This window comes from Chiloscyllium plagiosum, unplaced genomic scaffold (genome assembly GCF_037043375.1).
Source record: "Chiloscyllium plagiosum isolate Xiang-an unplaced genomic scaffold, Cpla_swu_hap1 HiC_scaffold_45, whole genome shotgun sequence".
Lineage (NCBI taxonomy): Eukaryota > Metazoa > Chordata > Chondrichthyes > Orectolobiformes > Hemiscylliidae > Chiloscyllium > Chiloscyllium plagiosum.
In genome coordinates this window covers 85,754,129-85,772,051 of record NW_028270183.1, presented here as the reverse complement: position 1 = coordinate 85,772,051, position 17,923 = coordinate 85,754,129, and the positions used below count along the sequence as shown (strand labels likewise).

General features: G+C 40.1%; 1 pseudogene; it reads right to left on the bottom strand.

Moving 5' to 3' along the window:
• Positions 1–9,026: 9,026 nt before the first annotated feature.
• LOC148136783 (Ig heavy chain V region pseudogene) lies at positions 9,027–15,448 on the bottom strand (annotated as a pseudogene).
• Between the last annotated feature and the right edge of the window lie 2,475 nt (positions 15,449–17,923).

Here is a 17,923-nt window from a genome sequence, read left to right as displayed (position 1 = left end):
TCATCTTACCCAAGTCAACCTGTTCACATTGTATCCTAGCTCCATTCGCATCTGTCCTTTATCACCAGACTCTTTATCACCATTTTGCCAGACTCTGAACTTTGCAGTTTGACATCACGTCCACCTGCCACTTCATTACAGTGACCTTCTGCTCTGGAAACAGCCTGGCGCCCTGCACACCTCTCCACTCAGCAGCGTGGCACCCTGTCGACCTCTCCACTCACAAGCTTGGCAAAGACAGACCTCCTGTATTTCAACTCAAACGGTCCCTCATTTACCAAGCACAATTCGACCAAATTATCCTTGTGACCATTACCATTTATGTTGATGCCACCCTGCTAGATGGGGTGAATGCAAGTGTACCCATCAGCCAGCCAATACCTCACAGCCTACCAGCTCAAACTCTCCCACATTCCCAAGCTAACCCCTCACTTGCTTACCAGCTTGCAACGTTGAGCCAACTGCACCATAAAGCCAGAGAGTTATAAAGCCATATAGCACATAACAATTCCTTTGGTACGGGTTATCCATGCTGACCAGAGTTCACAAATTAAACTAATTCCATTTGTCTGCTTTTAGCACACATCCATCCGGACCTATCCAATTCCTGTACCTGCCCAATTGTCTTCTAAGTGTTGTACCTGTCTCTGCATTTACCACTTCCTCTGGCACTTCATTCCAATGTCTGGTGCAGTTACAGAAGGAAGATTCAACTCCTGCACTCAATGCTCTGACCAATGAAGGCACATGTGCCAAAGCTTCAACACACTGGCTACTTGAGGCAATGTTTTCATGAATTTATGTACCTGAACTCCCAGGTCCCTGTATTCAACATTACTACCCAGTAAGATTATAAAGGAAGTTCTTAAGAGGGAAATCAGGAGTGCAGAAATGGGACATGAGACAGCTTTGGCAAATAGAATTAAGGAGAATCAGAAGAGTTTTTAAAAATACATTATGGACAAAAAGGTAACGACGGAGAGAATAGGGCCCTTCAAAGATCAGAAAGGCGGCTTTTGCGGAGAGCCACAGAAAATGGCGAGAGTATTTTGCGTCAGTATTTACTATGAAAAAGTATATGGAAGATAAAGACATAGGGAAATGCATAGTGACATCTTGTAAAATGTCCATGTTATAAAAGAAATTGCTGGATGACTTGAAGCGGATAAAGGTGGATAAATCCACAGGACCTCATCAGGTGTAGCTTACAACTTTGTGGGAATCTAGAGAAGTGATTGGTGGGCCCCTTGATGAGATATTTGTATCATCGATAGTCACAGGTGAAGAGCCGGAAGATTGGAGGTTGGCTAACGTGTTGCCACAGTTTACGAAGGCTGGTAAGGACAAACCATAGAACTATAGACCAGTGAGTCTGACGTAGGTGGTGGGTAAGTTGCTGGAGGGAATCATGAGGGACAGGATGTACTTGGATTTGGAAAGGCAAGGACTGATTAGGGATAGTCAACATGGCGTTGTGAATGGGAAAGCATGTCTCACAAACTTGACTGAGATTTTTTGAGGAAGTAACGAAAAGGATTGATGAGGGCAGAGTGGTAGATGTGATCTATATGGACTTCAGTAAGGCGTTCGACAAGGTTCCCCATGGGAGACTGATTAGCAAGGTTAGATCTCACGGAATACAGGGAGAACTAACCATTTGGATACAGAACTTGTCATAGGTAGAAGACAGAGGGTCTTGGTGGAGGGTTGTTTTTCAGACTGGAGACCTGTGCCCAGTCGAGTGCCACAAGGATCGGTGCTGGGGCCTCTACTTTTTGTCATTTACATAATTTGTTTGGATGCGGGAATAAGAGGTACAGTTAGTAAGTTTGTAGATGACACCAAAATTGGAGGTGCAGTGGACATGGAAGAGGGTTACCTCAGATTACAACAGGACGTTGACCAGATGGGCCAATTGGGCTGAGAAGTGGCAGATGGAGTTTAATTCAGATAAATGCGAGGTGCTGCATTTTGGGAAAGCAATTCTTAGCAGGACTTCTACACTTAATGGTAAGGTCCTAGGGAGTGTTGCTGAACATAGAGACCTTGGAGTGCACATTCATAGCTCCTTGAAAGTCGAGTCGCAGGTAGATTGGATAGTGAATAAGGCGTTTGGTATGCTTTCCTCTATTGGTCAGAGTATTGAATGCAGGAGGTGGGATGACATGTTGTGGCTGTACAGGACATTGTTTTGGCCACTGTTGGAACATTGCGTGCAATTCTGGTCTCCTTACTATCGGAAAGATGATGTGGAACTTGAAAGGGTTCAGAAAAGATTTACAAGCATGTTGCCAGGATTGGAGGATTTGAGCTCGAGGGTGAAGCTGGACAGGCTGGGGCTGTTTTCCCTGGAGCGTCGGAGGCTTAGTGGGTGACCTTATACAGGTTTAAAAAATTATGAGGGACATGGTAAGAGTAAATAGGCAAAGTCTTTTCCTTGGGTTCGGGGAGTCCAGAACTAGAGGGAATAGGTTTAGGGTGAGAGGGGAAAGATACAAAAGAGACCTAAGGGGCAACTCTTTCACACAGAAGGTAGTACGTGTATGGAATGAGCTGCCAGAGGAAGTGGTGGAAACTGGTACAATTGCAACATTTAAGAGGCATTTGGAGGGGTATATGAATAGGAAGGGTTTGGAGGGATATGAGCCGTGTGCTGGCAGGTGGGACTAGATTGGGGTGGGATGTCTGCTCGGCATGGATGGTTTGAATGAAGGGTCTATTTCCATGCTGTACATCTCTATGACTCTATGACGCTGTAAGAATCTGTGTATCTGAGCTCCCAGGTCTCTCTGTTCGACGACACGACCCAGTGCCCTACCATTAACTCTGTAAGTTGGGACCTGATTTATCTTCTTAAAAAGTAACACGTCGTATTCATTTAAACTAAACTCCAACATCAACTCCTCATCCCATTGGCCCAGCTGATCAAGATCTCTTTTAACTCACGTTCACTGCCAATTATAGCACCAATTTTGGTGTCATGTGCAAACTTACAAACCTTGCCCCATTCGATGTTCTCATGGCTTTCAACCAATATTTTACCCTGCTTGCCTTTTTTCCACATATCTGTAGTATTTCTTTAAGAATTGAAGGAATCTATCTCCTTCTTGAAATCACTTCATGTTTTGACCTCAATCAATTTCTGTGGCGGAGAATTCCAAAGGTTCACCATTCTTTTGTTGAACAGTAAACAGTCGGGTTCAATTTTATCGGGTGTTGGAAAGGCTGGTGAGCAGCAGGATTTATGATGATCCCATGAATGGAATAGCATTGTAAAGGGACCTAGGTGCCTACTTCAGCTTCTAATTTGTATTCTAACATGTCTCTTTGGCAATATATTCCAAAACTGTGATCTTTGAGGATAAGGGTGTGCAGGCATGATAATACTTCATCTGAAAGATTTCCTTCAAATTAGACTCCACCTTGAATCGCAACTATTTCCCTGCCATTTTACTCTTCCTCAATCAAAGCCATGGGACTCACTTTCTAACAGTGCTGTGAATGTGCTAATACCACACAAACTTCAGCTATTCAAGTAAGCTGAGGACAACTGGTTTTTCAATGTGATATAAAAGTTTGACACTTCCACACCTGTCTTGACATGCAAATAATAGCCGGAAGAATTAAAAAAGTATTTGAGGCACTTGTGTGCCCACACAAGATGACATGTTGAATGGTTTCATTCTGTCTGGTTTGACTGCGTTTTCACTGAACTAACAGAGCTATTTCTTAATCATATAATGTGAATGAAGCTTCCCTCATTTTTAGCACGACAATCACACATTATGCTTCCTTGGAATAAAGAAATACCATGTTAAATTAGTGGGATACGAGACTGGGATGTTACAGCCTCATTGTGTCACTTTTAATAATCACAGAAATGTCTTTCAAAAACGGTGTCTCCCTTTGTTATGGGCAGTTGAACCATTAAATTTGGGAATAGTGTTTGCTTGCTAAACAACAGTGGTAAAGAGTTTTAGCCAAAGGGAGGCCTGTGCAGTTAGTGCGCAGATGCACCATGATTTAAGTAAGTGGTGGAGCAGCTCGAGGGCTGAGTGCTCTCCTCTTCCCCATCCCCATCATTGTGTCAGTCGTTAGGCTAGCACTGGCGGTGAACAGTTTGGATTAAAATATTTTAGCAAATTAATTGTCTCACACATTCTTTAAAAAGGAATTCTGTTGATTACAGGTATTTGGAATGGGAGCATTGACATTCACTACTTGAGTGATCATAATAACTCCCACCCAATTACAGCAGGCACTGCACTCTGGAGTGTGTTGTTACTTCATGATAGTTTCTTGTAAAACAACAATTTGAGATCAGAGCATTAACACTCAATGATTCTCTGATACTACATATCTCTAAACATTCTCATTTTGTTCAAATGCATTTTCTCTCTGAACAACTTGTTTAGTCGAACAGAACATATTTTTAAATGAATCAAAAAACTTGGAATTCTAGAAAACTAAAATAAAGACTGAAATTTCTGAAGAAACTCAGCAGGTCTGGCAGCTCCTGTGGAAAGAAAACAAGGATAACGTTTGACGTCGAGAGACCACCCGCCCCCAACCCACGCCTTCAGCAAATTGTTTTCATGCTTTTGGCACAAGAACTCACACCTGTTGAGTTAGACAGCGGTTACGTTTGCTTGACTGCTGTTAGAAAAGCATTCTTAGCAGAGGTAGTGGATGAGCCGAGATAACAATTGAAGACCAGTTGAAAAGCTATAACCATCTGCTGCAAGTATTGGAATCAGCGGAACCCCCACTGACTCAACAATCAAATTCAGCCACAGCACTGGTTTAATATAAAGGAAAACAACCTAGGCATAATCTCATTAATTACGCTTCAAAACAATTCATTATGGATAACTTATACGTGATATTATTAGAACACCAATTTAAACCTGGGAATTATTTGAGGACTTACTCGATTAACCCTAGCTAGAGGTGCCCAAAAGCGTGTGAACAAGTATTGATCTCGAAAAAGCTGCTAAATGCCAAAATTTTGTTTAATATCTAAGAGACAAAAGTCAGGACAGAGATGAAATAGATTTCACCTGCCTCTGTGAGTGGAATTCCAACAAACATCCTAACAACTGAATCTGCTTTTCTGCCCCGAATTAACCGGATAAGAGTTGGTATTACACACCTCTCTAACAGGCTATAAGTGAACACAAGACCACCTGGCCTGGAGTCAGGCACACTACTACAATATCACAGCAGACCTGAACACAATGAGCTTCACACTATCTCAGAGAGCACAGCCCACCTGTTTGACATGGCATAAACCATGTTAATTATTGACACCTTCCAACAACAAGGGGTTGTTCCAGAACGTATGTACAATGAAAGTAACATTGCAACAATTATCCAAGAATACTTTGACAGCAGCTCCGAATTGGTCAAACTCTCTGGGAACTACAGAAGAATAAAACATGGAATTGCATTACCATCGATTCACTGTCACTGAATTTTAACCTCGAACTCCCTTCCCTAGAACCACTATTAATGTTGCTGCCCCAGGTGTTCTACTTAGTTTGAGATAGATGAAAATGTTTTGAAGTGCGTTATGACCGTTGCCAGTAATATTAAACGCTAATAGCTTTTCAAATAGTAAGATTCGAAATAATTTCTGATTCTACATTGTGCTACATGTCCTGGACCAACTGAGGCACAAAGGACATAAGCAGCATGTTTCCCTCTGCCTCGCTCAATTAAATATCCCTTGTTGCCAACAACCAATTTCAAAACACTTGGAATCTGCCTGCCTTTTGTTACTGTGGTATTCGTTCTGATTGGAACAACTTAGTCACGGCACTCAGTTCTGAGACACCCAATCAAATATTGCATTTCTGGCAGAAAAGAGTAGATTTGAAGAGCAAGATAAAATTGAACTGTCGAAGATTTAGGTACCCAAACCAGACAATTTACAAATGGTCAGGACCGGTTGACAAGTTAGTTGGAGATAACATTGAAACGAAATGTACAACAATCTATATGCTAGCGGATATATCTGCTCAATTGCTCACATCCAATATATTCACTGTAATTGAACATTCACCAGAGGAACTAACCAGAGGATTAATGCGAACGAGAACGTGTTCACAATGAACTGAGTTAATAAACTTAATAAGTCGTTGTAATTCGGTATGTCACCAATTAAAGCACAGCTCCAGACGAAATGGATTATACTCTAAATTATTTTTACATATTCTGAAAGCATTTCTTGAACTGTGGAGATTTTACATGCACTGCATGATGTTAGTCCTGCACTACAGTGTGGAAATGCATGTCTGTTGAAGAAATTAGGGCAAATTCATTTTCTTGTTAGCAGCATTTAATTTCCGAAAATGTTTTTTAAAAAGTATGAATTGAAAACATGCTTCTGACTGGAGTGGCCCGCGTTAATTGATGACTAAGCAAATGTGGGCAGAGCGGTGGATTAATGGTGAGCACTGCTGCCTCACAGATCCAGGTACCCGGGCTCGGTTCCAGCCTCGCTTGACTGTCTCTGTGAAGTTTACACATTCTCTACTTTGCGTGGGAATCCTCCCACAATCCAAGGATGTGCACGTCAGGTGAACTGGTCGTGCTATATTTTCCATGGTGTTAGGTGCATTACTCAGGGGTAAATATAGGGTAGGGGAATGGGTCTGGGTGGGTTACTCTTCAGTGGATCGGTGTGGACTTGTTGGGCCAAATAGCCCAAGGCATACTACAGGAAATCAAATCTAAATAACCATCAGACTTATCTAATGTGAGCAGTCTCCTTCAGATTGCTACATTGCAATAATCGGTCAAGTATATTAATTAAAATAAATATTACTCTATTTTCAGTGTTTGAATAAACAACGTGCTCTGTTATCCTCTAGTTCATGTCTTCTGAAAATTTGTGAACTCTGCATATGTCTGAACACATCGATGTAAAATACATTGTCGGTTTTTGCAGCAAGTACTTCCATGATTTTAGAGTACATTTCCTACATGATGTAAACAGGCCATTTGGCCTAACACTTCCACACTGATCCCCCGAGCAGTACGGAGCCAACGCAGACCCATTTACCCAACCTATATTCACCCCTACCGAATGCACCCTAATCTACACATCCCTGAACACTATGTGCAATTTAGAACTGCCAATTCACCTAACCTGCATATCTTTAGGAGAAAGCCCAGGCAGACACTGGGCGAATTTGCAAACTCCATGCAGATAGTTACCCGAGGGTGGAATCGAACCTGGGATCCTGGCGCTGTGAAGCATCGATGCTAACTACGGTGCCACCATGCTGCCCTGTGAGTGCATAAGTGGATTATTTCAATTAATTCGAAATTTAGCCTTGGTCACATAATTCACTATAGCAGTTGTTTCCAAAAGAATGACTCTTCAGTTGATGTGGTGCTGTAAAATGTAACTATTTATTTTAACCGTAGGGATTGGGGACACCTAAAGCACTGTGCAGATTAAATCATTCAGTTGTTTTTTTTTTCACAGCAAATTCAGTTTAATCAGGGATAGAACAATTTACTTGTGAAACTGATCAAAGCAATGAAACTGATCTGTTGTTCTGTTGAAATCACAACACGATGTATTTGCAGCAGAGGTAGCTCTGCAAACACTTTCAACAGAACCAAGAACATGATGTAACCTCTCAAGTAAATCCAAATTGAAGTCTAACAGAACTGCTCAGAATCAAGCAAACTAAGAATTAAATTAAACAAGAAGTAACAAGTCATAACATCAGCCTTGTTTGTGAGGGGACGTAACATTTAAAGCTGTTTCTCACCAGAAAGAAAACACCAGTTACTGAAAGCATGAAAACACAGATCAATTCCACAAACTGTATAAGAATCCAATCAACTCAATTCAACAGAATCAAAGAAAATAAAACCAGAATCCAATCAACTCAAAACAACAGATTTAAATGAAACATAATCAGAATCTAACCAATTCAATTCATTAGAACCAAATAAAACAATTTCAAAATTCAATCAATGCAATTCAACAAAATCAAGTAAGAACAAAGTCAGAATCCAATCAACTCATTTCAACCGAATCAACTAAAACAAATTTTAAATCCGAACAACTCAACAGAATCAAGTAAAACGATCTTAGAATCTAAATCAACAGAATGAAATATAGCACTGCAAAAAAAAAATTATGACAGTTTTTAACCTGCTTGTCATCAACAAAATTAACAAAATAAAGGAGAAAATATAATTATGGTAAGAACATAATGTATACAAGAAATATATTCAAGAAGTCGATAATGATATTTTAGCATATTTAATCATGTTTGGAAATATTTTGAACAGCTTTAACTTCTTAGCATTTGTTGTCGATAATGCAACTCCTCGTCCCAGTGTCACTGACATTAAACATTATTTATACCTGACTGATTAAGATGCATTAGGTGTTTTAAGTAACCCAGCCGCACCGAAAGCCTATCGAATCAAAACAAAGAGATATTCAGAGCAACTGACTCCGTCATAACCATTATAACTATTTGCTGAGCCTTAACTGAAGTCTATAATCAGCCTGAACAAAAATCATTCCGAACCAAACCAAACTGAAGACAGAATCTGAGTTTCATTTAATTCAGAAATTAGTCACATGAATGGAAAGTTTTTAAAAAGTCACAAAAAAGGTTAAAGTTCTCACTTGAAGTCACTGTCACCATGGTCCCTTGGCCCCAGTCATCAAGATAGACACAGTGTTACATTATCTGCACTGGGCCACACAATAACTAGCTCTGCATAAAACAAACCAAAAATCTACCATTAAAGTTTCGGAACCACAGGCAAAATAAAGTCACGATAAATCTTCATCACATGTGCGAGTGAATTCTGATCATTCTTGATAAATTGAAGTGTATTGTTTTATACTTCACAGAGTTACACTTGAGCTGATTCTCAAAATCACCAATTGGTGTATCAATAATTATCACCACTTTTACCAATTAAACTTGCACAAAAACCCACAGAACTAATACTGCACTGCAAGTTAAGACGGTTTGTAGAAATAATCACTGACTTGTTTCAAACAATACTGGCTGAAAGGTTTTTGTATTGATCATAATTGCAGTGTGAATCCAGCTCCCCACTGCTCTTGCACAGTAATAGATGGCGGTGTCTTCGATCTTCAGGTTTTTCATGTTCAACGCAAAAATGTTGATTGAAATCTCTTTGGACGCAGTAAATCGGCCCATAATCGCTGGTGCATAGCTATTGTCGGATGAACGATAGTAGTACAGCAGCCAGTCCAGGCCCTTGCCGGGAACTTGTCGGACCCAGTGCATGTAGTTGCTGCCAAGATTGAACCCGCTGGTTTTACAGGTCAGTCGCAGATGCCAGCGGGACGTCCAGTCTCTGCTTCTGGCTGAGTCAAAACAACCTCCGACTGGACACCTTTAAAAAGAAAACAAATAAACATTGAGCATTAATGCTGATGAAATGATGGCTGAGTATTTGACATTCCTGGGGTAGACGAACGTTGAGACAGTAACAAAGAAAGACTTGAACAAAAAACACTCACATGATAAGAAAGTCAGTAACAAACTGAGAAAAATTGTCGATACAATCATTCTGATAACTTTTGGGAAAAGATTCTGTCAAGATCTTTCTAAACAAAGCCGATCCAGGAGTGTTGAATTACGGTCCAGTGCCCAGGATTTATATGGCCATCGGAAGGGGCAGGCTGACAGCTTCCGCCTGTTGGTGTCCTGCTGGAGTCTGAGACCAGATCCTGGTATCAGCTTGCACAGCCCGAACAGATGGGCTCATGTATTTACATGAGGTTACGCTTAAACATGGAGATATACACATCTTGGGATATTTGTTTTGCTGAATAGCTTCTTTGGAAGCATTTTTTTAATGGTGGAATTAAATTTTAGTAGCTTCATGTCTGTTTCAAATGATAGTTGCAAGTATTTTGTTTAAAAAAATACAAAACGAATTAAATTGGAATTTAGCTCCCATTTTTTTCTAAATTCTTTCACAAGCAGATAAAACTAAAATCAAAGTTCAAAGATATTACCAGCTAATAAAACAATTGAGCATTTTTTTCCTGGACACTGCAATTCTCTGTCGCACTACAAAATAGCATGTAATTCATACTAAACATTTCGAAGATCAATTTAGGCAACTGAATACAGAGCGTGCCCAACGTGATTATATTTAGAATATTCAATTAGAATTTAATTCTACAAGCAGATAAAGCGAAATAGAACTTCAATAATATTATTAGCCAACAAAATTAGTGGCGTTATTTTTACTGTCCCTCAAAGTCTCTCTGACATTACAAAAGAACATATCATTTTCAATCTGCGTTTCTGAATTCAATCTAGGCAACCTAATATGAATCATGTCTGAAGTGATTATGTTCAGAATGTGAGTGTATGTCACGAAATAGTTTGGACCCTGAGATTAGAAGCAGAATGTCTCTCCTTGCATCTTTTTTTTTCTCGAATTGCTCCGACTCTAAGATGCATAGCAAAGGAAAACTGTTTGCCTGAGAAACAAAAAGTGAGTTGGCAGTGATATACAACACCCAGGTAACCTTTTGAAAGAGCATCTAATAAACTAGAACAAGCCAGTCCATAAGTTAAAGCAAAATCCTCAAAATCTAAACCATTGCAGGTAACTGTCTGGGTACATCAGAATGTTTAGTTATATTAGAGTATTACAATAATAATTACCACGAATGTAGGTCATAAACAGTACATTTCTCTGATGACTGATAGCTCTGACAGGGACAGTTAACTGGTAACAATCAGCAAACATTCGCCGTTACATTACACAAGTATTAACCATGAATAAAGGGCCCATTCAGTTTTAATGAGATGCATGAATCAGAGAATCGTGCATTAAATGATGTGAGTTTGAACCAATTCGTGTTTGTTAATTTATTTTGAAAAAATAACAAATGTTACTGCAATGTGGGATTTTGGATCAATTCATTTCATATTCAGAAGCTTTAAAGATACTGAATAAACAGTCTGAACTAAGCAGAACGTCATTGCATTCAATTTCCTGTTTTCTCATAGTCAAACAGTGAATACTGTATTCAGTGACTTTGCTTTTTAAAGAAGAAATGCCAAGTGGAATGTGTCCATTGTGAGAAAATGGAAAATATAGTTTGTTTGGTAGGATTTTATCTTGGTTGATTCACTTTCCCTTTAATCTGCCAGATACAATAGGTGACGGCAATTAAGCTAACTGCAGAAAACGTCCTTGAGTTTCCAGTTTCATTTACTGGAAATATCTGGAGTTTCTGCAGTGGACCAAAGATATTTTGTCTCACTGTTGACCAGGTGATGGAAAGCCAATTGCAAACTATAACCACTGCTTCCGCAGAATCAAATCGACACAGCAACAATGCTGGTGAACATTTTCTTTCTCAGTTATGTACCTTGGAGAACTCACCCCTCCTCTCATTGAAACAAGTATTCGCAGAGACTCAGACACAATCTAAACATCAACAGTTCATCAGAGGATCGCTACAACACTGTTTAATATTGAGAAAAATGATAAACAGTCGCAGAGTCATGGAGTGATACAGCATGGAAACAGATACTTTGGTACAGCCAGTCCATGCCAGTCATTATCCCAAACTAAACTGATCCCACCTGTGTGTACTTGGCCCATATCCTTCCAAATATTTGATATGCATTTACTTATCCAAATATCTTTTGAAAGTTTTAACAGTACCCACCACCAACTCATCCCACACACAAATCATTCTCTGTGAAAAAAGTTGTCTCCGTTATATTTTTTTACATTTTTTCTCCTCTCATTATAAAAACATGTCACCTACTATTGAAATCCCACAACATCAGGAAACTACGCCAATGTCTAGGTCAAAAATTGAAAACAATCCCAGCTCCAAACATTTACAAAATATCACTATCCCTTTGATCAATGGTTTCTAAAATTTACTTGCGTATCTGTTGTGAAGGACGTTTTCAAAAATTTCTGAAGTGCAAATTGTTCACATCAATTGGCTTAAAGTAACACTTCGTGTATTAACCCACAGAAAAAAAAAATAAGCAAATTTGTTAAAACGATTTGCTCTGAGGAAGTCTACGATGGATTCATTTATCAAACTAAATCATTTCCAATGTTGTGAGGCCTCGTCTATCTTCTGTGAAATGGTCTAAATTTTAAGTTGTATCTGACTGACTGATTTGTGTAAAAGTACAGTTTGTGTCTTTCACATTGTTAATATTTATTGCTGACTTTATTTGATTGAAGGGATATTGTGCCAGGTATCGTTTGGCACCATCATTTACACCATAATTTACACATCGCTGGTGACACGTGGAGTGTATTTATATGTGATATTTTTGAAACGAAAGCTTCGAAAATTTCCGGTATGAATCATGTCAATTAGAGCTATTTGCCATTCCACTCATGGCTTTATAAAGTTACATGAGGTCACCCCCCTCCCCCGCATCCCGAACTCTCAACCTCCAGTGAAAAATGTTCCAGTCTATCTGGATTTCCAACATTGATTCTGTACTCTGTCAAACTTGACTTTAATGTCAAAGGCTGTCACTCTCCCTTCATTTCTGGAATTCAGTTCTTTGTCCATGTTTACATCAAGTCTGTAATTCAGTCATGAGCTGAGTTGGCCTTTCTAATCCACATTGTGCATCACAGAGCAGGTTATTGCTGGGCCAGTGTTGCTTGATAGCACTGTTGATAATACCTTCCTACACCTAACTCATGATTGAGCATGGACTGATGGGGCAGTAATTCATCAGGATGGTTCGTCCTATTTTCTGAGCACAGGACATGCCTGGCCTATTTTCCACGTTGTCGGGTCGATGCCAGTGTAGTAGCTGTACTGTGAGTGCTTGGATAGCAGAAGTCAACAGTATTATTGCCAGAATTCTGTCAGGCTCCATAACATTTGCAGTAACGAGTGTCCCAACAATGTCTTGATATCACATGGAAAGAAGCAAATTCCCTGAAAACAGGTATCTGTAATATTGGTGATCATTGGAAGATGCCAAGATGGGTCATACAATTGGCGCTTCATGCTAAAGATTTTTGTGAATGCTACAGCCTAGATGTTTGCGCTGATATGTTGTGCTCTGCATCACGGAGCATGGGAATATCTGTGGAGCCTATTCCTCGAATGAATTGTTTAATTACCAACCATAATTCACGACATGATGTGGCAGCACTGCGGGCTGAGAACCGAGTTTCCTGAATTAATAGTCTAACCACAATATCTGGAGACTATCGCCCACCCCTAACGCATCACATGATGTGGACATGCACAACAAGAGATCGCTTACCCTTTGTGTTTTGCAGGTTCCAACCGTGCATCGTATATTTGCTTAAATTGTAAGTCTAGAAAATGCTTTACTTCACAGACTTCAGGATATAATGTTCTGTTTTCAATTCATTCTTCTGTCCGACAGGCAGGTCATACTGTATTCCAAAGCTTTCCTCCTCATCAATTGCAAATCCAAACGCTTTTCACCTCATCTTTGACCTTACTGATCAAAATTGCTACATTCCTGACTAGATCATTCATATACACTGCAAACAGCCAAGAATCCAGCACCAAATCTTATAATAAGCCACTGGACAAAAGATGTCTTCATAAAGATTACCTTCGACCATTACCCTCTACCTTCTGCCACCAAATAAACCTTCGATGCATTTGCCAAAGTGCAACAGATCCCACGAACTCTTACCTTATTGAATATGCAAGATCTTGTCAAACACCTAATTGAAGTCAAGAAGCATTTCATCCAGTTTTTTACACTCGGTGACACACCTCATTACATCTTCGGAAAACACTATCAACCATGTCCGATATGATATCACTTCCACCAAAGCCATGCTGAATTTTATTGTTTAAATCTTACAATTCCAACTGTTAATGAATGCGGTCTCTTAGATTTAATTATTAACTTACCTCAAGCTTTCTACTTCTAAACATAGATTTATGAGCGAAACTATGTATTGTCATTTACCTCCTTTGGCCCGATGATAACTCTTCGTATCTCTCTGACAGGTAATTTATTATGGCTTAAGTAATCTTTTGACACTTTTTAATTCTGGAAAATGGGAATCGAATTGAATATAATTTTGAGGCCAGTAATAATCTGTCTGTTTGTTCTTGATACTGTCAGTGTGTGTTCACCCTCAGAGGCAGGATGACTGTTTGTGCTAATAATACGGAATGTAGTGCCTGGTGCATCATTCTCAGCTGGCACACAACTTCCTGTTTGTATGTGCCAGCAGCAAGCCACACATCTCACTTCTCAGCAGACAATAAACTAAGAGGACACAATCTGGCGGAAACATCTACCAATGTGGCCTATATCAGGGCACAAAGTGTGAAACGATCGCATTGAAGTGACATTTGCAAATCGACCTTTCGATCTCTGTTTCACGGTCCGATTCCAGGACGCCATTGAACCAGTCTCTCGACCATGTAACAAGCTCATTCGAATCACCAACGTCTGGAACACATCGACTGCACCGATTCATCTCTTTGAGTAACTTCTTGTTACTCTCTCTTCAGATTTAATGTTCCCAGTTTTAGATTCTGTCTTCTGTATCTATCACCTCCCCAGCTGAATACATTCTGGTTGATCTATTAATATGTTTTAATCAATTAAACAAACAATAAAATTTTGTACAGAACGGAATGTCGGTGTATCAGATTGACAGAATCCATAACTGGAGAGATCACCTTGTCTGTGTCTAACGCTGACCGACATTGAATTGAAATAAAGCACAGCACTGTATAGCTTCAAACTTTGCAAATCCTCTTTGAAAGAGCTATTTCTAACGGCTAAGTATTTTCTCGATTCTTTCAGAAACTACGACTGAAAATGCCTATTTTAACAGTGTTTCAAATATCATTAAAATTTGTGTCACTGGCATTTCCCACAGTGAGCTTTGTGGTGTTTAAATGTTCTGGTCAAAATTTGCTTCAAGCAGAAGACTGAAACATTGTTTTTTTCTGAGTTCCCAGCCATTGCCCTTGCAGTTCCATAAAAACTGCAAGCTATTGATAACCCCAGAATGAACCGAATGCCCAGGCCCTGTACACATCCAAACACCATGACGAAGGCCTTGAAGCCCTCCGTCTTTTTCCTGTCACACCAACCAAGCACTACCCTGCCACTCACACTGTCATTCACTTGGCTGAACAGCTCAACCGTCAACTACTTTTACTTCCAATCCTCTCATTACCTCCAAACCAAAGGGATAGCCATGGGAACCCATATGGGCCCAAGCTATGCCTGCCTCTTCGGCGGATATGTGGAACAGTCAATCTTCCACAGCAACAAGGGTGCCGTTGCCCACCTTTAACTCCGCTACATTGATGACTGTATCAGCGCCATTTCATCTCGGAGTTTGAACAGATCATCAACTTCACTATAACCTTCCATCCTTACCTCAACTTCACAGGGACCATCTCGGACACCCCTTCCCTTTCCTAGACCTCTCCATCTCCATCTCCAGTGACCGACTAAATGTTTACTACAAGCTGACTGACTCCCACAGCTACTTGGACTCCATCTCCTCCCACCCTACCTTCTGTAAAAAAGCCATCCCTTCTTCTCAATTCCTCTGCCTCCACCGCATCTGCTCCCAGGAGGACCAGTTCCACCATAGAATGTACTAGACAACCTCATTTTCCAAAGACTGCAATTTCCCCTCCCACCTGGTCGACAATGCCCTTGAAACCCACTCCTCCAATCGCAACAGGGAGCCCTCTTGGTCCTTACCTTCCACCGCACTGACATTGCATATATCATATCATCCTCTGCCACTTCCACCACCTGCAAGCAGACCCCATCAATCGGTGTATATTTCCCTCCCTACCACTATCTCCATTCTGGAGACACCATTCACTCCACGACTCCCTTGGCAGGTCTACGCCCGCCACCAGCCCACTCCCCACCCCTGTCACCTTCCCCTGCCACCGCAGGAAGTGCAAAACCTGCGCCCACACCTCCCTCTCACCTCCGTCAAGACCCCAAATGATACTTCCACATCCCACAGAAATTTACCTATACTTCCATAAATGTCACCTACTGAGTCTGTACCACCAGATGTGGTGTCCTCTACATCAGGGAGACAGGATGCCAACTTGCGGATCATTTCAGAGAACATCTCTGAGACACCTGCGCCAACCAACCCATGGTCCCTTGTCTGGACACTTTAACTCCCTCTCCCACTCCATCAATAACAGGCCGGTCATATTCTGTTAATTTCCAATGAATACATACAAGATAACTGATCCTGAATTTAAACGATATGAACAGGATTTATTTCGATCAAAGCAGGAACAGAGTATATTGACATAACAGGTGGAGAGATTCACTTCCTGAAAAAGCAGCTCGAGTGATATAAGCTGACACCAAACCAAGTTTGGTCAAAACAGAGGCAAAATGCAGCATATAATAGTTGTAGTCTTGAGTGAAATAAATAAAGAAACTATCTTAGCCCCGGCACAAGATAGGGTGTATTAAGTATAAACAAAGACACAATTATTTTAGATTGTAGTAGAAAAGTAACTTATAGTATATTGAAATGCAGCCAGAGGCGTGTATTTGTGTTTTTGCATTCTTCCTAGCAAAATTAATCATTTCATAAATGCCTTTGTTAAATGTCATGTATAACTCGTCGGTCCATTACACGAACTTTGCTAGGTCCTTGTTAAGTTCTGAACCATCGTCTTCCTGGTTCACAGTGGTTGCTAGTTTCATGTTACAGCAAATTGTGAAGTTGTGTACTGTACGCCAATGTCTTAGTCAAACATTTAAAGCAATCACAGTTCAAAACATTTACAAAATATCACTATGGATCTTCCTTGATTCCAAAGAAAAAATGTCCCCTTAGATCAATGATTTATAAAATTTGCTCAAGTATCTGCTGTGAAGAATATTTTCAAATAACTTGAAGTGTAAATGGTTCACATCAATCAGAATAAAGTAACATTTCGTATGTTACCACACACAAAAAGAATCAAGCAACTTTGTTGACATGAGTTGCTTTGAGGAAGTCTACGATGGATTCTTTTATCAAACAAAATCATTTCCAATGTTGTGAGGGCTCATCGACCTTCAGTGCAATGGTCTGAATTTTGTGTCTGACTGCAGGTGAAACTGGGTAAAATTACAGTTTGTGCTTTTCACCTTGTTACTTTATAATGCTGCCTTTGGTTGAATAAAGGGACGTTGTCCCAAGCATCATCTGTCAGCATTAATTAGACCATTAATAGCCGGAGTATCAGGTGGTGTTTATTGATTTGTGATATCATTCAAACGAATGCTTGGAATGTTTCCGGTATAAACCATGTGAATTAGATCTTCTTAATTAGACAAAGTAGGAAAGATGAATTTAGAGTTGTAGAAAGTTTTCACGACACTTCGCCCATCGCACCTGTGCCACCTGAAAACAGACCCTTCCAGCCGACACCCACTTAATAGCATGTTGTCTGTAACCCCTGCAGGTGATAGCACTTGAATCAAATATTCGGGATCATTGCGTAGGGTCTAATCCATTATCAACATAGATATGATCTCAAATGCTGTAAGTCCTGTTTTATGGAGAAAAAGTAGGGGCAAAACTGTATCAATATTCAAACAGTTGGTGCAGCCCTAAGGAGCAGATGGGCCCCATTTCTAAACATTGTTTCTCAAGACATTTTGATGATTCGTTACTTAACATCAATGTAAACTGACATGAAAAAATGCAGATAAGTTCCCCAGAAATGCTGACAGCAACATTCAGCCAAGATCAGCAACATGAATTAAGCAAGTTTTTTTAAATTAAAAACACTTCTTTTAACTGATTATTGACAATACGGATTTCACAAAGTGCAAAGTACAGGTCGGGGAGGAGGGGCGGGGCGTGTGTGGATGGTGGACGATGTTCGCTGTTC